This window comes from Carassius gibelio, chromosome B7 (assembly GCF_023724105.1).
Source record: "Carassius gibelio isolate Cgi1373 ecotype wild population from Czech Republic chromosome B7, carGib1.2-hapl.c, whole genome shotgun sequence".
In the NCBI taxonomy this organism is placed as follows: domain Eukaryota; kingdom Metazoa; phylum Chordata; class Actinopteri; order Cypriniformes; family Cyprinidae; genus Carassius; species Carassius gibelio.
Window position 1 is genome coordinate 29448701 of NC_068402.1, and position 22874 is coordinate 29471574.

A 22874-nucleotide genomic window follows, 5' to 3' on the forward strand; every position below is an offset into this window, starting at 1 on the left:
CAGTCTTTGATAACGGCCGGATGTTCTCCGAGTCCGATGACTCCGATCGGCGATCGCACGGGTATTACACACAATGTTAAACAGACCCGGGACCCGAGGTAATAGATTCGGACCCGACCCGGACCCGGCTGATGATTTAAAATATAGACCCGAACCCGTACGGGTCCCGGGTCGGGTCCGGGGTCGACGGGTCTCGGGTGCACTGTGAAGACCTCTAGTTTGGAGTTTGGAGATTGTCTTGACCAGGACCACACCCCTAAATACATTGAAGCAACTGACATGTGATTGGTTGATTAGATAATTGCATTAATGAGAAATTGAACAGGAGTTTCTAATAATCCTTTATGTGAGTGTGTATATATGTATGTATGTATGTATATATATATATATATATATATATATATATATATATATATATATATATATATATATATATATATATAGTTCTACTTAAAACTATTGCTAGAAGGGAAAGGGAGGCTTTGAAAACAAGAAAAGTTAGATAAGAATATCAGATAAAAGGACAATAAATGAGAGACAGACAATTAAGATTAAGGGAACAAGACTGACAGCAGTCTTACAGGGCGCAAGGGAGGAGAAAGAGAAGCAGGGAAACAGCCCACAAAAGCCCACCCATCAACAAACCACACAGGCAGAAAAACTGCTTACTGGTTATAACAGTGAATAAAACATTATCCATGAATTAAATATTATACACAAAGAGTTCAACTTTGATATTTGACAAGAGATTAGACTGATTTTGAATTATAAATGATAACAATTAAAGAAAAATGAATCTGTGGTCGACTGAATTAAACATCAAAACAAATGTGATGAAATGGTCATGCTGCATGCACACATATATTTTTAGGAAAACAATAGTTTTCAGGAGAAATCACAAAACTAGAGCATGTAACCCTGATTACATAACTTATACATAGAGGTTTACATATTCCTTTCATATGTTCACTCAACCTATGAAAGCTGTCATTATCTGACGCAATGGAAACCCTACACCTTTCACTACACAGTATTTAAATTATAGAATTTAATAAAAGTGAAGGAAAACATAATGTCAGGAAGAAAATTGCTAAAAGGAAGAAAAAACACCACATTCAGCTTTGCTGTGAAGCTTTGCCCCCAACATTAAAAAAAACAAAAATGTTGAAAAAATCATTGTCTAGTAATGGACTAGAAATTGAAAGGGCACACGAGATTAAGTTTCTAGGTATTATAATTGATGAACATTTAACATAATAGGTGTGCTGCATAAAGTTAAAGATTCGCTAAATAAGAAGTCATTGTTTTTATTGTATAACTCATTGATTATTCCATATCTGACCTATTGTATTGAAGTGTGGGGAAGTGCCTGTAAAACATACATTAATCCAATTTTACTCTTACAGAAAAGAGCAATTAGAGTTACCAGTGGAAATGGATACAGAGATCCAACTAATTCTTTATTCATACAAATAAAAACACTGAAATGTAATGAATTAGTAGAGTATAACCTTCTAAAAACAACGTATATAGCTCATCTGGAAAGTTTACCGAACAATTTGCAAAATAGATTTTCCAAGAGGAAAAGTAGATATGAACTAAAAGGTACTGAGGTTTTTACAAAACCCAGGTTCCAATCGGCTGTAAAGGAAAAATGTGTCACAATTAAAGGAGTCAGTTTGTGGAACAGTCTTGATTGTAAAATGAAAACTTCTAAGTCCATTTATGTTTTTAAGAAGTTTGTTAAATTATAAATTGCAGAAATATAATATCTGATATCTGCATCTGGCCAGTCCAGCGTTACCCTGTCTACAGCATGTAAATACACCTTAGTTTACTCTTTTAAGGAAAACGCCACAGTTTTTCCATATTTCACTATGTTCTTCCCACAACATAGACGAGTTGATACGTACGTTTCAGTGCATGCACTTAATCACTGTAGCGTTCAGCGCCACTATGTTAGTTTTTAGCTTAGCACCATTCATTCCTTAGGATCCAAACAGGGATGAATTTAGAAGCCACCAAACACTTCCATGTTTTCCCTATTTAAAGACAGTTACATGAGTAGTTACACACGTAAGTAAGGCGGCACAAAATAAAATGTGGACATTTTCTACGTGGATAAAAATGATAACTACAATGTATGGCGGAAGAGCACTTTGCAGCACTTCGACATATTTCTGCACCGGGTTCGAAGTGCTGCGAAGTGCTGTGAAGTGCTCTTCTGCCATACATTATAGTTATCATTTTTTTTCCACATAGAAAATTGCCACATTTTATTTTGGGTCACCATATTTACTCACGCACTACAGCGGCTAAGTGCACGCACTGAGACGGGAGAGGAACGTATCAACTCGTTTATGTTGAGAGAAGAACATAGTGAAATATGGAAAAATGATTGCATTTTCCTTTAAAAGCTAGAGAGGGCCACATCTCCTGATTGCTAGGGGTCTTCAAACCTGAAAGAAACTGCACCATGTGCACAGAGCTCATCAGGTGCTAATTCAGCTGGAGGAATAGAGTTGACATGATCAAGTGAGAGAGAGAAAGATAGCCTCCATTGCCTCAGGTTGGAACACCAGGGATCTTACGAGGTGTCACTATAAGCACACAAACAGAGTGGGTTGACCAATCTTCTGTGTACCACAATGCACTGCTCAAGCATGAGAAGTTAGTTATACACTTCCTCAAATGAAGAGCCACAAAGAGATGAGATCCAAACAAGCTGGTTGCTGAAGCATACATTTTCAATGCAAAGAATAACAAAAATGTTTATCACAGGGTAGATTAATCGCTTCCAGCATGACGAATAAAAAAATTCTGTCGTAAATCTGATGCTTTTCTATGAAGCACACAGTACGTTCAGTGTTTATATTTAGTCTTCAGACAATTTATATGGGCTTCTGATGCAGAATCAAGTGAAACTATGAAAGGGAATTGTATTTAATTAATTATGAAGGTTATATTTATAATAGTCTCAGCCTCAGACAATCATCCTCATGAGTCGTCTGCTGAACGTCTGATGCATATGGCACACTAAACTAGAAATTTGAAGTCGTCATTAGACTGGTTAAATTAAACATGATTTCCGAGAGACGTGTGTGTTGCGTTCTTTAATGTTCAGCCTGGAAACAAAGATGCCACGATGCCAAACCCTCTCATGTTAGAAGAAAGCCATTGTGCTTACAACTGTGACAATGAGTGTTTATCAGGATCAACTAAATGCTGGATTTTCAAAAGTATGTGAAATTTCCACCCACACCCATAAACATGATGAGGTTGCTTTACCTGTCAGTCATATACAGTAGCCTCTTGTGCGGGCCAAGGTTCCCAGACCTTCTCCAGTCAGTCTGAAGGTCTGGCTACACGAGACTATATTTATGATGACTTACAGAACCTTACTTGAGTGTAGGAGAAAAGCAAAAAAAAAAAAACAACAAACAAACAAACATCCAAAGCAAAATGAAACGTCCTTTTATCAGGGTGCTGCATTTTAAAGATAATTTTGTAACATTTTAAATAAGCCTTAAAGATGTTATTTGAAAGTGTTTTTGAAACAATTTTTTTTTCATTGTTTACTCATTATTTCATTCCTGTCTATCAAATGTCTGTGAAATATGTTCCATGTAATCTTTTAATGTTCATCAAAATTATTTACACGTATTAAGAAACTTTATGAAAAAAAGAAATGTTGAAAATGGGAGGTTATTACATAATTTATAACATAAAAAAACAAATCAAGTTTACTGTAAATTATTTCAAGTGCCATGCTAATACATCTATAGTATACAGCTAAATGACATGACTTCAGTGTGATTAAATGAAACGTCTTTCATGACCACTGTCAGGAATTATATATTTAAAAAACTGTATATTTAGACATGTTAGAACTTAGTTGTAGACTTTTAAACAACTTAAAAACTGAAATGGGTTTGGATTTTCTGCTTACTACATACTGTAGTGGCACATTCTGGCACAGTGTGTAAGTCTATGAAACAGGCAGATGAAATGAAAGGAATCATGCAGAAGAAGCTGCCAGTTCAGGGCCATTACAAAAGCATTGAGCCTGTTGTCAATGGAATTACTCTGTATTTCTTGCTGGAACAAGAATTACTGTAATAAATATTTTCACTTGGCAATAAACTAAACAATTATTTTTTTCCTGACTTTTATGATTATGGGATGGTAAAATGCTATGTTAGTAATGAAATTCTGAATGATGATAAACAAATATTTATACAAATACCGTTGGAGTAAAAAAAAATATGTGAACCCTTTGACTATACCTGACTTTTTTATTTATTTATTAAATATCAGCAATACATTTTTAATGTTAACTAACCCACAACAAAAGACAAACACAGTTTACTAAAACAAATAAAAGTGCCAAAAACACTGCATAAACATTCATAGTATAGGAAGGGATAAATGTGTGCACTCTTAGATCACCCTAAATGATTTTAAATGTATAAGGAAACCATGTTTGTCTGTTGTTTCAGACAACAGTAAGTTATAAATTGTGTGAATCATTAATGCTGAAAATCAAAGAGTTCATAAACTTTTTTTTCCTTCAACTATAAATATTGCTATTTGCTACTGCTTTTGTAGAAGAGAATCTATTAAATGTAATATCTTCACACTGATCTTTCACTCCATGGTCCACTTTCAGTCTGTATGAAGGCTTTGTGCCTAAACTCCTTTGTAAATGTCCATTGACATCAGATCTAATCAAAGATAGAGAAAGTTTCATTCCCTGTTTCACAACATCTATGTTACAGTCACCTTTTCTCCTCTTTCCCCCATGTTGCCCTTGTCTCCCTTTAAGCCTGGTACCCCCTGCAAAAATACAACTTCAAGTAATTACAAATGCCTTGATACTCATTGTTTCAGGGGTAAAGATCTTCATAGATATTGCTGGCAGCTACTAGAGGACAGAAAAGTTGCAGGAGGGCAACTCACGAGACAATAAATGATAAAAAGTCAACACATTAGCAGTAAATGAATGACAACTCACATCCATTCCAGGTGTTCCAGCAGCTCCCTTCAAAAAAACAGAAACAAAGCAAAATATTTTCTGGAACTACAGTACTGAATAATGTGATTATTAAATGGCCAAATAATTTCCAATTGTTTGAATACTTACAGGTAACCCATATGGCCCTCTGGGTCCTGGATCACCAACATCACCCTTCTCACCCTGTGACAGATACATTGAACACCACCTTTTATATAAACACATTTAGTGGAAAGTATTACCATAAAATCTGAAACATGTTAAGACTCTGCTGTGAGGATCAGGAGGTGCCCCTGTGTTGGTCATTTGAAATCCCGAGCTTAAAACAGTAAAACACTGTGAGAATTCAGGTAAATCAGAGATTAAAAACACAAATCAGCATGCAGTATTCATATTATTAAAGTGTAATTGTCTACCTTACAGTTCTATACTAAAATAAGGGGGAGCAGAAAACAAGCATAAAATTCTAAATAAAAATAAAATAATATAACAAAACTTACTCTATCGCCCTTCGGACCTGCTGGACCAGGAGTCCCTATTGGTCCATCCATACCCTATAAAAAAAGGAGTGCATAAAGTGTTGTGCTTTCAAAAAAATTTACGTCAATACATTGGTTGAGGAAAATCAGGCTACTGTAATTATTTTATTTTTTAAGATTTGCTCTCTATGTTAATCTTTAGACTCTATCTTTAATAATTGGTCAGGCAAATCTCAAATAAATACACGGAGGAGCATAAAAATTAAATGGCATGTTAATGGATGAGTAAGTGTTAAATCTGTGTTAATGTCAAACTCAGCAGCAGAAACACAGAGTATCTCATGTTGTTGTTTAATCTCTCACTGTCACAGAGAGTTTAACATTATATAAACATTACCAACGAGTCCAACCACCTTTCCCCTTCACCATAAATGTGTCACATGACCCATTTTGGTGTTTTTTTTTAAAGATGTAGGATGGTACTTTGGGGTGAAACGTGGCTGCCTATGACTCACCCTGGGTCCTGGCTTGCCGTCCAAGCCAGATGCTCCCTGTGCATTTATGGAAGTATGAGTGGAGGTTTAAAAAGTGAGATTAGTACATGATGAACAGTCACTCTTGACAACAACAACAACAAAAAAAAAAGTCAACATTTGTGTAACAAACATAAACAATTGCACATTTATCCAGCACACAAAGTTTAAGTAAGTCACAACAATGAAAACAAATGGAAAGTTGTGACTACAGTAATGGTTAGATGATGTTGAGTCAAAATAAGTGGGGATGAAGTATGAACATCCCAGGCTGCATGGTTGTTGTGTACTTACGGGGAGACCCAGGGGTCCTCTGTCACCCTTATGCCCAGGTTCCCCTCGCAGTCCCTTGAGACCGTGTAACCCAGGTTCCCCCTAAGTGGAGATGAATGGCAGAGGACAGTTCAGGAAATGCTGTGTAACAGTTACTCAGGAGGCAACAATCTTGCTTTTTGATTTCTGGACAAATAGCACCAGACAATCTACAACAATGGTCGGCAACAGGTGGCCCACAGGATAAAACTGGCCCGCCAGCAATAATATCTGACATGTGCCAGCAGCCATATTATTTTGATAGCGGCTGGTTCTGAAATAGATCTGCCATGACAGCAAATATTACTCACAAATTAAAGCATGTGAGCGGAGTGGAGTGGGAATGGAGAGGTGTGATTTTGACTGGAGCGAGGAGCTGACTTTTTAAAAAGTCGGAGCGTCTAAGTTTTCAGTTGCTCTTCTTCACGAGTACAACTCATGCCAACGGCCCGTCATATAACTGCATATTTAGCTTGATAGAGATGGATCACTCAAATCAGAAAGAATGTGAAGGCTATGATATGATGAATGGACATAAGTGGGAAGTTATAGTTCTCAAGGAATATGTTTGCTCCTTCTAGAGTGAATATTTTCAGCTGAAAGCATGATTTAAAAAAATAGTACTACAACGCGCAATAACTCTCTCATTAATGCACTCAAACAAATGTAATCTTACAGTGCTACTTCATCTGTATCCGATTTCGAATGAGCAGAAATCTATAAGAAACGCATTGATCCATAGGTAAAATAACTGACAAAAACATATTGTTACTTTCATTACAAACTAAATTTTCAGCAATTATACTTTTTAAAGGAATAGTTCACACAAAATGTTATGTTTATATGCTTACTCCCAGGGCATCCAAGATGTAGGTGACTTTGTTTCTTCAGAAGAACACAAACTGAGATTTTTAACTAGCGTTTGATTTTTAACATATACTAACAAAACCAAATGAAACCCTGCAGCTTGTGATGAGACATTGATGTGTAAAGACAGAAAATGATTGGTCTGTCTAAGAAACTGAACAGTACTTCTATCGTTTTTTTTTTTTATCTCTGATTATCACCACAATGTCTAAACTGTCTGAACTGTCCTGAGTGTGTTTGCGTCTTCCTTCTTCAGCCCGCACGTGAGGCCTCTTCTTCTTCCTCTTGCTTTACGGCGGATTGCAGACATTACAGCCACATATGTATCAAATGGACCACTGACTATCTACAATCTCAATTGGGAGTATCAATAGTCTATTTGAGAGATAGGTGGCAGTAATGCACTTATAGGTCTGTGTTCTGCCATAAAGCAATAATAATAATAAGACGCCTCATGCCAGGCTAAAGAAGATGATTTCCTTTGAGAAGGACAGTTTAGACATTGCGGTGATAATCAGAGATAAAAAAAAAACAATATACATACTGTTCAGTTTCAGTTTATGTCTTTACACATCAATGTATCATCACGAGCTGCAGGGTTTAATTTGGTTTTGTTTGTGTATGTTTTATTACTTTCAAAGCTATGATTCCCATCCACTGACATTATAGGACTGACAGACTGCAACGGTTTCAGTTAAAAATGTTTGTTTGTGTTCTATTAAACAGAACTGTGATATTTAAAACTTACTGAAATACTTTAGCCACAGAGTGAAGGGTGAAGGCAGAGTGGTGTTTCTGATTTCAGTTAGCGATGAGCTGAGCGAGAGCAGAGTGATTATTAAATGCTTGGAGTGAGGAGGGGAAATTGTTGATGCTTCACTCCGCTCACATACTCTGCTGGACACCACCACACAAATGTGGCTTTTTGTTAATGACTGTCCTCCTACAGGATGAAAGACGGCTCACTACCATTTACAAGAGAAACTTTAACAGTATGTCACAGGCAATTCTAATTGCATTTTCATAAATTCATTTCTTTCAACTTATGCTTTGACTATGTTCTGGCCCACCACCTAGTTTTTTTTTTTTTTTTTTGCCAAATGCCAAACTTACTTGCCGACCCCTGGTCTACAATGAGTTGGATGACTAAGGACCTTTTGGTATAGTAGTACACAGAGGGAGGTTATGTGGTGAAAAAGACCTTCTGCAAGTCTAACAGCATTCTCTATGTACAAAACTTCCATCTATGAAAAAGGTGATTTGCTCTATGAACAATACATGGCAAGTATGCAGCATGCCTTAAAAACCAAATGTCCATATTCCATAAGAAATATGGGATTAATTTAGGCATCAGTATTGACTGAATTAACTATAAACTACTGATTCCAATAATAACAAATTTAAATCAATATCAACAACAGCACAGATATGCTTCATAACATAATGATGTACCTTTAGCCCAGTGAATCCATGAGGACCCTGCAACACAACACAGCATTAATAATATCTTTACTTTTTTTAAAACTTCATTGTCTGTTCAGATTTTTACCAAACAGAAAGTCATCTTTGGCACTGGCATAACAAATCTTATTGACAAAAACACACCACTTACAGTAAGGCAGCTAACCAGAATGAGCTTTTTACCACTGTGGGCGCTGTCGCCACCATGTTTACAAAGTGCATTTGAAGCTTTTGACTGCTGAGTGGTGATTTAACCACGAGTTATCAAACAAATGGATCAAAGCACATTTTCGCAAATAGCCATCAGCTTTGCCTCACTTATGTTTTGCCTTTGACAGCTGCAGTTGGGAAAATTAAGAAAAACACTGTAGTTCAATTATTTAATATTCACAGATGAAAATGTAGTACTTATGAAGTTATGTGTGTTTCATAGAATTAATTCAAGCAGGATAAATGTTAAGCCGATGAGCCTGTGCATATATTTTCTTTAAGCTACATAGTATTACACCATATTTTAGATGTGAAACATTTAACATGTGTGCAGCATTATTTATATAATATGAATTATGTGTTATATTATCCTAAAGAAATAGTGTGTTACTTTTCATCAGAGCATTAAAAGTGGTAGCCTATTTTAGTGAGCTAGGCTACATAAATGGATTTATATGAAAAAAAATGTAAATATTCTCACATATTAGGCCTATATTTGTCACAAGTAAATTTTTAATTTATATTTTAAAATAAATTCCTTTAATAAAAAAAATAATGCATTTTTGTCATGCACAAACTTTGTTATGCATTACCTGTCCTTTATTTTGACAGATAACTACTTGGGAAAAAAAGTTTAATTAATTCAACAAATTAGTTACAAATTATCATTACTTACCTATAAGGCCCTAAATGGTTTAGCCCCTGCGTACCTAACTAGCCTTCTACCACGTTACAATCCATCACGCTCCCTAAGGTCACAAAACGCTGGACTTTTAGTAGTTCCTAAGATAGCAAAGTCCACTAAAGGACTTTTTCACATTTGGCTCCCAAACTCTGGAATAGCCTTCCTAAAAATGTTCGGGGTTCAGACACACTGTCTCTGTTTAAATCTAGATTAAAAACGCATCTCTTTCGCCAAGCATTTGAATAATGTATCTTAAATTGTGAGTATAGTTGTATCTGATCAAATGTGCATTCTTATTCTTTAGCTTGGGATGAAATAATTAATTTTAATTTGTTGGAACAGCAGCTATGATGTCTCTATTTGTTTATATGTTTTGTCACGGGATCTAGGATTTACACAAGCTCCAGTCTGGATCCAGAACACCTGAGAAGAGATGATGCCGACCCTCAGAGGACCCCAGATGATGCTAACCCTGAATCAACAACAGAACTAACAAACATTGCTACAAGTGTGACTGAATCATATATTAATTATTAATAATATTAATAATGTTCATCATCTGGCTGACTACGACTTGTGTACATTTCTCTACAAATCCTGTCATACGTGCACAAACTGAAAGTCACCACTTTCACAAGCTATTACTAAATATTGTAGAAACATAATTTTCTGTAAAGTTATTTTGTAACGATTTGTACTGTATTGTATTGTATTGTATTGTAAAAAGCGCTATACAAATAAACAAATTGAATTGAATTAATCCATCCATTCTTTTCAGTTTCAATTGATTTAGCTAAATCGTGGCCAAGTTTAATTTGATTAGTTTATTGTTTTAGTTAGGCTTAAATAATTTGAGCAAAGTTATACAGTACCTTGTGTTTTACTAAAATAAAGGAAATAATTCATAAAAACACGCAACAAGTTCTTAATCAGTCTACAGATGGATATCTAATTTCAGTATTAAAGTGTAGGTCTGTCCAGACAAAGAAACCTCAGCTCAGCAGTCCAAACTGTACCATAATGCATCAATCTGCTTTAGTGAAGAAATCACTAAATTGCAGTGTTGTTTAAACTGTTTTTGACAAAGAAATGTCAGTACAGTGTTATATAAAGGTAGATTAGATCAAGGCATTATATACTATAATTAGATCGATGCAATTCATCTACACTTTGACTGTATGTATACAATAGTAACCTGGTGGTCATTACTGTGTTTCACTCGCTGAAACACAGTAACTTCATACTTCATAACTAAATATATGTTTAAACCGTCTTTAACTTAAAGCAAACCTGTTTTGTTAATCTTTAAACAAGTGGAAGAGGTTTATTGTGAAATTAGAGAAGCATTCATAGAAGTGCTTATTTAATGCAACAAGTCTTAAAGGACTGAATGCACTGATTTTTCACGTCCTCTATTCTCTGTTCCCTATCTTAAATTCTTATAGCTAACGTAACAAACTCAGATGTATCCTTCCTGAATGCTATTGCTCAGTTACTAGTTAATTAAATCTAAATTTAATTACATTTAACTTTTTATCTAGAGAAGAATTAAGTTATTGGGGGTTTTTAATAGCACAGTGAATAACATGCTATGAAGGGCGGGGCACACACATGGTATGGTCTAAGCATGGGAGCTTAACACGCAGCAGCTGCGGCCAACTATGGTTTGTTGCCCAACACACATCTTACAGTTAATCACTAGTGCTAAATATTGCTCCCAATAATCAGACTGATTACCCTGTTTTAATAATAGCAGCCAGCGATTTTTAAATCTATTTACTTTCTATACCCCTTTTTGTTCCACTTTTTTGTTTGATGTTCTCTCTGAACCTCAAAAGGAAGTAGAGACTATTTTATTCCTGATTTGTTTATTTTCAACATGTGCTCTAATCTTATGACCCTATTACACAAGTCATCTAGACAAATACTAGGGCATAATTATAGTCCCGAGCACCAAGTAATCAGCATAATCTGAATAGGAATGCTCTCCTCTTCCTTTTCCCTCCTCTACTTCACTTCCTTAGAGATCGAGCCTGTTGTGAACTATCAGTAATTTCTGAGTGTTAATTTGACAATAAAAACAGTCTTACAGTAAGTCATCAATTAGAACTCTGCTTATGCTCCTTTCAGCAAACATATGCTGACCCAAACTTATCTTAGCATTCTGCTATCCACAGCTAAGATAATAACAGAATACCTCACCAGCTAACCACACCTGGCAAAACCTAGCTGTAAAACCTAGCACCACATTCTGTTTGATCTTGCGTTAGTCTCTTGCCCTTACTCTTAACATGAGTTTGCCAAAATATTGCAGATGCTCAGACTATCTGTCCAGACAGCAGACCAAAAGGACTGGCCAGGCGTTGTGAGGAACACCCATCTACCCAGGGCAACAGACAACCTACTGAACCAGAGCCGAAAGCAATTAGACAACAAAGGTACTACCGACTCATGACTCAAGCTAGAGTTATGACTACAAAGAGATCACCAAGATCATCATCTTCCTGACTAATGTCCTCATTGGTCTGAAACAGGAGGTAAATGATCTCAAGCAACAGATCACGGATCTCACAGATCCCACAAGGACCCCAGCAGAATGGAGCTACATGAGGAAACCAAAAGACTGGAAAAGGCAGCCAGAAAGGACCTGGAAAAGCTGGACAACACTCAAGATGAACTTGATCTGTCCAGAGAGAACTCAGGTATTCTTATAGGCTGCAAAAGGAACCACAGTGGGAGAGATACCCTACTCCCTCATCCTTGCTCAGCAGCGCAAATCCCCTCAACAACTACGAAAGATGAGCAAGCACTTTCTGCTTAACAACTCAGCAGACAGAACCATAATACCTCCAGCAACCACAGAGTGGAGAGGGTCCCTTCCAAGCATGCCTGCAGCAGTGCATGATGTGACCCCCAGAGACCTTGACAAGCTAGCCAGAAACACATAACCAGGAAAATAATAGTTTTCCTACTTTATGCAGTACTATCAGAATTTTAGAATGGTAGCATAATTTTAAACATTGCTTGCAAGCAGACCCAGTAATCAATCTTATGCATCCGTCTCATTAGTTTAGTAACTTCTTATACATGCGCACATCAGTTTCTGATCAAAATAAGATAAAACTATAGCTTGAATGTGCCTTCGTACAAGCAGTAGAAAGTTTTCAGTGCTATAATGTTTTTAAATCGTACGATAAGAAACTAACCTGATTTTAGCAAAGAAACCCTAATTTCTGTTGTTAGTAGAGGGTATGCATCTTCTGACGAAGTAATCTCATGTAAGCAGCATATAAATGGTACCAGAATAAATCAGTCTGATCTTGGGGGAAGAAATCCACACTTTCAGCACTGTTGTAGGTGCTCTGAGCGATGCTCCTAATTTCACCGGTTTAAGGCCTTATTATGTGTTAAGTATCTTTGTATTCATAGTGACTCGCTCATGTAAAACATTTACGTCAAATTCTAGCGTAGCTAACTATATATTCACCATTGCCTATGAAGTGAATGTGCTGTTTTGATTTGTGAATGAGTTGCATGTGATTTCATGACTGAGCCCTCCTCATCTGACCACATTTGAATTTCCTATGCATGCTGACAGCACAGATCAATCGCTGCTCCGCTTGGGCTGTGATGTGAGTTTGCATTAGTCTCCTAGCAACATGTTACCCCTGAAGTGTGAGCAGATTCTTCCGGGTTAATCTGATAATAGCACTCACTTCACATATATGTAATATCTTTGTGTAAACAAAGAACTGTGTGTAGCCAAAGCTAACTTTAGCAGCCATACAGTCTAAACTAAGCCCTTAATCTCAACTGCTAGGTGACACTTAAGCCCCTTTCACACTGCCATTCTGGCAAATATACGGGTAAAGTGTTCCAGCAATTGTTCCTGGGTCGCTAGATTTTGCACTTTCACACCGCCAGTGATTACCCGGGATATGTGCGTGCTTTCACACACAATCAGTAAAGATCCCGTAACGACACGTGACATCAGGGCGTGACGTGTAATGTACAAGTCGAAAATGCTAGGCACGTTATACTTTCATTACAGTTTGCAGATATTTTTTTTGTCGCGAACGTTGATCTTTCTTCAAAACAGCCGTTCACTCTGACATGGCATTAGATCTGGCTTTTGTTCACACAGCGCTCGTCCCGGGTCGAACCCGGCAATGTTACTAGGTCCCCGACCCGGGTTCAAAGCCAGAATCAATCCCGGGATGTCGTTGTAACATTGTAACAAATCTCAAACAAATCTCTCTGTCTGTCTGTCTCTCTCTCTCTCTCTCCTCACTTCTGGTTTCACTTCCTGTTTATTGCTATCACCTTCTCTTTGATTTTATTTTCATTAATTTACCTTTGTTTAGCATGAATGTATCAATTCAGCTAAGTTGATTTTTTTATATTCTGAAATCTGAGATTTTATTAAATCAATTGATTCATTTCCTTTTCCTTTTAGTTTCTTACAGCTATAAAGACCTTTTGTTTTAATTTTACCTTATTTCAGTTAGTTTGACCATCACCATCTTCCCCCTGGGTATAGAATTAGAGCAGTTCTAACGACTGTCGTAACCTTAATGAGCTATACAGGTTATTAGTAGTCTAATTCCTGTCTTGCCTATTACCCTCCTTACACCAGGCCCCTGAGCACACTAGAAACACTTCCTTTTGTTTCTGTTTATTTACCTCTCTCTCTCTGGTGTTCCCACAAATGTGCCAGTATGTCGAAGATATTCCACAGACATCCAGCCCTGCCAGCTCAACAGGACCACCTGGAAACCCAGCAGAGAACTGTGATGGAGATACTTCAGCCTTAATGAGCTGGACATGAGAGAACTGAAACAGTCCTGTCGACTGCGCATGTGCTCATGTAAAAGACAGCGTGCTGAACAACACACCACCAGCAGTGCAAGCCCCCCTCCCCCCCATAACCAGCTGCGAAGGGGGGAACCAAAGCCTTCTGCTGGACACTTCAAGTTAGCTCCCTGAAAAACTCTGCAGTTACATAAAAAAAATAATAATAATTCAGGAAAACTGAAACAATGCCTGTGAATGCCATCTGCAAGCAACCTGAGCTGAAATCCAAGTCCTTGCTCAGCAACAGAGACCCTGAGAGTGGACTCACCAGCAGCTTAAACACGCAATCATAAAGGATTTCTCAGACCCAGAGTCTGAACATGGATTGATCACTGGCCTAGACACCAAACAGGGCAGGCATGAAAATCCCCATGCTTAATACCACAGACTTTGATGAGCATACTTCGAAGCTAACAATTACCCTGGCATGGAGGAGGACACTAGTTTCAAGAACCTTTTCCTCCGAAACCTCAATCCTATTGTAAGTCATCATTTAGGCATTATGGCCTGCCGCACAATGCCTATTCAACAACTGTGTGACCTGACACAGAAGACCTTTAATAAGCACAATGCCTCCACTGAGGTGTTCTCAAAACCCCACTGATTCTGAACTACACATCCCAGAATCCAAAGCATGAATCCATGCCATAATGCAAGGCCCTTCTGCAGAAAGCCGCTAGCCAGTGGAGGACAGAGCCGTCACCATGACAACAGACCCGGGTTCCAGACCAAACACTGGGAGAAGCATGGAAAAGGGTATCCTCATCCTGCAAACACCACAGTATGTCCAACAGCAGTTCACCACAACATCCTCCTCCATACCCTTCACACAGGTGCTGAATGGAGGCTGCACAAGCACAGCTGGACACGCATTCTTCGGAGTTACAGGAGCTGCTGACACTAGCAAAAGAGCTCTTAGAACAAAACTCAACTGAGGAGTACTGGGAAGGACGAACGTCTGACTCCTTGCCTGAAGCAACCTATCTTCAGACCCCTCCAAGGAAGGAGAATCCCTTAAAACCAGACAGCACCCAAGAAGCAGCCAGACAATGTTGGATGGATCAACGGGCCCACATGTCCAACAGCAAAACCTCACTACCAACACAGTTCAGGCAAGCCCAAGTTGGTGGCGCCACAAGAGCCAAGCGACACTGAAAAAAAAACAATAGATTTCCAGTAACATTCGAGCAAAAAAGAGGGATAACAACCATCTGCTGCTCTCCTGCCATCATCACTAGGTCAATCTGAAATTCTCTGCACACTACAGAATCTCCATAGCAATTCCCTGCAATCCCTGGAACCACCTGCACTCTTACCAGTGAGAGTATAACCCGACTTTTCCGAAATTGCGGGTACCATGGATAGCCAACTGGTTAACAACATCAACAAACAACCATCTTACCTTGACCAACTCACTTCAGGATGACAGGTGACACAGCCTTGACACCTGCTGCATAGTCTCAAGGACCCACACCTTGCTACAGCCTACATTACCACAGCACACCACCTGACAGCATCCACCATGGCACCACAACCACTCTTGGAGGCACCAATAGCTAGAGAGCAACCAATGTCTCCCAGCTGTGAGTAGCAGGTGCGTGTCCAATTGCTCTGCACCTTTGACGTCGCTCGCAGTTGGCTATTGGATGGACAAAAACGTTCAAAAAGGGGGGAATTATGTAGCATTTGGACCAATAAGACACACCACTATTTGTTATATTTAATAAATAATATCTAACGCCTCCTCATCTAAACAAAGGGTTTATGAACCCTACCCCCAAAAGGCAACTATCACCTAAAAAATACAGAACAGGCCTTTGCTTCCAAAGCAACCAAAGGCACACTATCTGATAACACTAGGACTTACGACGTTCAGGAATGTGGCTAAGCTACTTTTAACTCAAGACTTTCAAAAACAGACACATAATGCCAGATCACCGATCAGGGCGGTTCTTTTAGATTCAGGAATTACAGGAGAAGATGCTGAGCTAAGAGCCTTAAAAAGAACGCTAAGCTTGTGCCAGGCCTTTCAGCCTTGACTTTCCATTCATCAATAGCCTCTTATTCTAACTGGTCTTTTCACCAACTCACTTAAGCAGAGACCAACCGGAGCCCCAAAGTGCATCAGAACCCTTTTTCAAATAAGCAAGACCTGCAACATTTCAAACTTAGCCTTATTAATTGTTATATTAAGTGTCATATCCACCTTTTTCAAAGGTGAGTTTGAACTAAGAAACTGCTGTTTTCTTCAGGCTGTAGAGCTGCTGAATATCAAATTGTATGATAGCTTCATGTTTTATTTCTCCTCTCTTTATTGCTCAAGCTTTAACACTTTTTCCTACATCCACTGTATGTGTGTGTGTGTGTGTGTGTGTGTGTGTGTGTGTGTGTGTGTTAGACTAGTTTAAGTGTTTATGTAGTTAATAAAGTCTTACTTGTATCCCTCTTGACGTTGTTTATTGTTTGCTCATAACTGAAGTCCCTAATCATGCAGGTTTAGCTACATGCTCTGAGTAAAATTGTACAGTAAGAAAGTTATTTTCCTTAAACAGCAAAGTAAAATTCTTAGAATTGACAGACAGTTGACACTGAGAGGTCAATTTATAATTTATCATAACTAGTTATGACGGATGAATCATATTTCGCCTTCGAGCTGATTTGCTACATAAGGCTCATTATGGATTAGGCTGTTTTCATTTAATATAAACATGCGATTAGTTGAATAATGACTTAAATTAATAACTACTAGTAACTAGAACAATCTTACGTGAGGGGCAGCCCTATTAAATACCCTCTAGACATCTCTGTTAGTAGTTTTTAAAGCATGTTATAAGCATTTGCATAAATTCTGCTTTCAGAACCATCTTTAATGGAGAGATGTCACATCCTTAACATAGATTTTTCCTCTGAAACACAAAAACAAAAAATTTAATAAAATTGATATGTTTTAAGAAAGTGGTCAACCCTTCTACATTCTGCAGATATAGTTTTTTTCTGGTTAGTGCATTGTAAATCACAGAAAAACAGGGGTCTTTTTTTGTCACATCTGTGTATTTCCAAAATCTAAATTAGCCTATAAAACACGTTCATAGATTGATACTTTTCTGATGTCTGGACTCTGTTTGGGATTTATAAAAACATAAAGAGATGTTTCAATACAGTATATTGGTAACGATTATATTCTGTGAGAATTTATATTTCAGGTTTTGACTACAAGATTAAGGCAGTAACACTGGAATTGCCCAATAATTAAATAAAAAAATATTATGCCTACATGAAGTCTCTGGAAAGTTTCTTATTACTGCAATTTATTTTTACATTTGTATTGCCAAGTGACTACAGCGTTGCCATGTGCAATTAACACGAATTAACACGTTTTTGTCTCTTTCTATAAGTTTCTTTGTGTCTCTCTCTCTCAGAGATGCCTTATGTCTACTGAGAAAAACAAACAAAACCATATTGTATTGTAACACGCAATATGTTGTTCCAAAAATTTCAAAAGCCAAACTTAAGGAGGAATTTGTCCTAAAACAGACACTTTGCCTAAACCTGCTCTGCAAGTTTTGAAATGCTCATCAGACACTCTCCATAGGAAAGAGAAAGCAATCCACGGCTTTAATTTTAACCCCCACAATTTATACAGCATTACCCCCCAAGTCCCAACCCCCTCCAGTTTGACTGAATTCAGTCACACTACTGGATGCTTACTGTGCCTTCACACTGCCGCCATCGAGGAGCGTCAAAAATTGCTCTGGCCGCCCTGCTCACAATGCTGTGGAAAGATTTGTGAGTGCTCTGACTTAGATTGAATGATTATCTTGTATTTAAAGTGGCCGCAAAGCAAACAAGCTTGTTAAACTTGTGCAGACTAGCCAAAATGAGGGTAACATTATAAGTTAACCTCATTAAATATTGTTGTGGATGAAGTATTAAGAGCCTTTACCTAATAATGTATAAAGCACTGTTAACCTGTTAGCCAGCACCCCGACGCCCTAATCCTGAACGCCTTTCAACTTGCAGTGTTTATGAATAGATTAAATGAAACGGGACAAATTTAATCTTGACAATCTATGTATCATTATAAAGATCTAAGCCTCAAGCATCGATGACAGATCGCTGTTTTTCAATGGAAAGCTTATAAAGACTGTATTCGCTACATTTGTGTAAGCAGTACACATAAAAACATGAGCAATGAAAACGCTGTACATACCAGGGGTGTATTCCAGAAAGCAGGGTTAACTTACCGTGAACTAAACCCTGAACTTTCGGTTGATTAACCCCAAACCTTGCTTACTCGAGGTATGTGGTTCCAAAAACGCGTCCGGGAGTAAGTTCATTCAACTCAGAGTATGTTCCTGGTTAAGACTCAAGACATTCTCAACAGAGCGACGAATCGACGAGTCACTATAGAAACGGACGCTAAGAAAAAGCGTGCCAAGCTGTTTCTTTCTTCTTCTTTTGTTCATTAGTTGTTTACATGCTTAGTGCATATCGCCACCTAATTGATGGCTGTGCAATTTTTATTTATTTCCATTTAATCTTTAATCCTTGAGAAAGAATGTGAATTATATTGTTTGTTTTATGCTAATTTATATTAAGTCATATCAGATATGTATTTTGATTTAAATTTAGACATTATAGAAAATGCCGATCCATCTGTAAGATAATATAAAATGTATTAAATAAAATAAATAAATATTATATATTTAAATATTTAATATATAAATATATATTAAGTTAAACATTACCCTACATAGTATTTATGTATGATAACTCTTATATATGCCAATAAAAGAAATAATATAATATATTGCCCTATTACTTATATTAGCGCTTTCTCATTAACATATCATATATATATATATATATATATATATATATATATATATATATATATATATATATATATATATATATATATATATATATATGTATGTATAATGTTGTGCGGTATCTGTCACACCCACTGAAGGCTCGCTGAAGTGAACTAACCCTGGAACAGAACCTGCTCCGGTGCAGGTTATGTTCAGAGAGTGAGTTGCTATGACAACTAACATACCCTGAAAGTTACCTCCATTTTTGGAACCGAAAGTTGAGGTTATCCACTTACTTACTCTTAAACATACCTGGGTATGTCACATAACCAGCTTTCTGGAATACCCCCCTGATCCGTCGTAATAAAGAGTCACAAACACACACACAGCTGTAAATCCCGGTTTAGTTAGAAAGGTAAGGCTCCACTAAATGACATCTCATGAAGCACGTTTAGTCCAACGAAGCAATAACGTTGTAATATGGATCATAATTCCTTTGTGTACGTTTCAGTTCTTCAGCGACAGAACTGTTTGTGTCCATTATGGAATAACTCATGGTCAGAAACTGCATCTTTGTAGTAAAAAAAATGGCATGGTTTTGCAGTGTACAGTCTCACAAACAGAATGAAATGATCTCCACCAGAAAAAAAATTGAATGAAAGATAGGCGAAAGATAGTATATTTGAATTTTGGCGCTCCCTCGTGACGTGCTCTGACGCACATGTCAGCTGATGGAGGAGGAACTTATAGCGATCGCCTTTTTCTAGAGTTGGGTCCGAGTCCACCTTTGTCGAGTACGAGTCAAGACCAAGTCCACAAACATCAAGTCCAAGTCCAAGTCCGAATCCGAGTCCAAAAGGGGCCGAGATGGACTCAAGTCCGAGTTCTTAAAGGCCGAGTCCGCCCGAGTCCAGAAAGTAATTAAACTAAAAAAGATTATAAATTGGTATTGTAAATTTTTACATTCTATTAATATTCGTTTCTTTCGGTTGCGTTCGATTTGAGAGCCGATGAACTGATGATACTGCGCATGCATGTAATTTTTCAAGTATTTTGTTAAACATCGGAAAGTGTGCTAAAATAACTATATATATATATATATATATATATATATATATATATATATTTTTTTTTTAAGATGCATGTTTCTAATCTGTATATTGTAGATTATGTATGGGCCAAAGGGGTTTTCAGGGAAGTTGGACAATAATTAAGACTCTAAAGACTATGTTTAAGAGGAATAAGGGATTATTTATGAAATATCTGTACTGTATTTATAGTTGATGAAGACAGATTCACAAATTTAGTTTGTAGTAAACAGAACATGAACACGAGTAGAGCAGCTGATGAAACTGAACTGCAGCACGTGCCGGTTTGAGCGATTCTCGTTTTCAAGTCAAGAATTGGTAGCATCGGTTTTCGGATCATCAGTAAAACGGAACAGAAATCCGTTTTTATTTCGGAGGCGTCCAATTCAAGAACCGAGGAGCTGATGATACTGCGCATGCGTGATTCAGCGTGAAACCGACTGACTCACAGCGCGTCTGAACCGAACTGATTCTTTTGGTGATTGATTCTGAACTGATTCTGTGCTAATGTTATGAGTGCAGGTAATCCGAGGGCTTGAATGAAGGGCAATCCGACGAAATGTAAGTTCATTTAATAACAAATACATCGCATGGTTGTATCATGGTTTCATGGTTGTATCATGGTTGTATCATGGATCATGGTTTCTGCGCTGATGACACCTAATTTGCTTTATATCTTCAAGACTTAAATCCTCGTATGCATATTATTGCAGTTGCTGTATTTGGGTTTGTTGTTGCAAAAATTAATTGTAAACTTTTCATGATTATGAGGTTTTTAACTGACTGAAATTATGATTAGTGACTTTATATATTTGAATGTTTGATCGACAACGCCAATGCCAGTCATTACGTCGAGCGTAAAAGAACCAGTGAACCGTTTTTTTTTTCAACCGGTTTATTGAATCAAACCTTCCGAAAGAACCGGTTCGCGGAAAAGAATCAAACTTTCCATCACTAATCCACACTGATATCCAGTGAGTGATGCGTGTGTTTCGTCTATAAGCATGAGATGATATGCTACTGCTGCCTGCCGGTGTGGTGCAGTAAAATGACATAAGGGGAGACATTCATTAATTTATCATCTCAATTTTATGCTTTTTTTATTGTTACACACGCGGACTTGACTGTACTCGGAATATTTTCCGAGTCCAAAATGTTCAAGTCCGTGTCAAGTCCGAGTACAAATACACCCGAGTGCATGACAAGTCCGAGTTCATTCAAAATTGGACTCGAGTCCGAGTCCGAGTCCGAGTTTGAGTACCCCAACTCTACCTTTTTCTTTGTTTCTTTTATTTTTCAACAGTTTTTATATATGTGAGAATGTTTTATGTTGTAAGGGAAACAGGTCAATTTAGCTCAAAGGGAATCATTTAAGATTTTAAAGGGAATTTGAACAGAATCACTGTTTCACGGCTGATCACTGCGATTCACTGAACGAGCCGTTTAACATCAAATCTGCGCTGGATACTAATATCCAAACTATAGTGAAAACACTATCAATTAGCACAGTAACAAGATCGGCAGTTTACGACATTAACTTGTAAGCACAAAACACAAGATACTTCTCTTTTCAATATGAATTAGGCTTTATTAGATAAATCTAAGACATATAAACTAATCTAACACATAAACGCACGCACACACACATTCACACAAGTTGCAGGAAGGTCGAAAGTAAGGGAAAGATGAGTTTAAGAGAATGGAAATATGGAATCCCAAGTTCACAGCAATACGTTAAATTGCATAAACATGAACAACCATCAATCACGTAATTAACGCTCGCATTGAGTTCCTCAATGAGGTTAAAATTATATTAGATACACCAGTAAAGGTCACAGTCTGGAGGTAAAGTTACTTGCATCTCCTGTGAAGAAGGAGCCTCGGTGAAAGGGCTATCCCGAGGTCGTTGATTGGCTGGAAGTTCAGTCTCTGAAGTGACGTCTTGGGAAGCCCGTTGTTGTTGGGTGTTGGCTGAAAGTGCAGAGTCATGTGGGCTGGTTGAAGATGAACGGACGTTACAAAACCTAACTCAGAACACGAAACTCTCAAACGGAAAAGAAAAGAAATAAAGTTTGAGAGACTAGGTTGTGTTCCTTCTCATCTTGGCATAGTAGCAGCAGGCAGGCACGCTGGAACCGCGCTCAAAGAACAATGATGACTAACCGCATGGCTAGATGCTACAAGCTAAAGCTAGGTAGCAAAGCTACAAGCTAAAAGCTAAGAGCGGACATGGCTAATAGCAGCAGCTAGGGACTAAAAGCAAAATTTCATGGTATCCAAAGTATTTAAACTTCCCTGTTGGCCACCCCCCAAATGTTGCCTTGACCAATCAGATATGTTCTTGGGGTGGGCATCATAAATCATTTGTTTATCTTACCAAGCATGTGGTTCCTGCCTCACAGGGTCTAATTTTGGACATGATTCCTATAACACGATTATGATATATTTTACAAATAAATGATTGTCAGGACAATATCAAGCAAGAAAATTCGGTTATATCAATACTAGACATGACTATGTATCCTATAGTTATCAAAAGCCATACACAATAAGTGAT

At 37.6% G+C, this 22874-nt stretch overlaps 1 protein-coding gene and 1 long non-coding RNA gene across 4 annotated transcripts in view; both read right to left on the minus strand.

Annotated features, from left to right (window-relative positions):
* The window catches only part of LOC127961382 (regulator of G-protein signaling 20), a 315518-nt gene that overhangs the window by 109884 nt on the left and 182760 nt on the right, over positions 1-22874 (minus strand). The gene's annotated exons all lie outside the window — the stretch shown is intronic.
* On the minus strand, positions 2436-8769 carry LOC127961387 (uncharacterized). The gene is made up of 6 exons (XR_008154427.1): positions 8658-8769; positions 6321-6401; positions 5515-5568; positions 5144-5197; positions 5015-5041; positions 2436-4836 (listed from the first exon to the last, which is right to left on the minus strand). It is a non-coding gene; the product is annotated as an uncharacterized LOC127961387 (long non-coding RNA).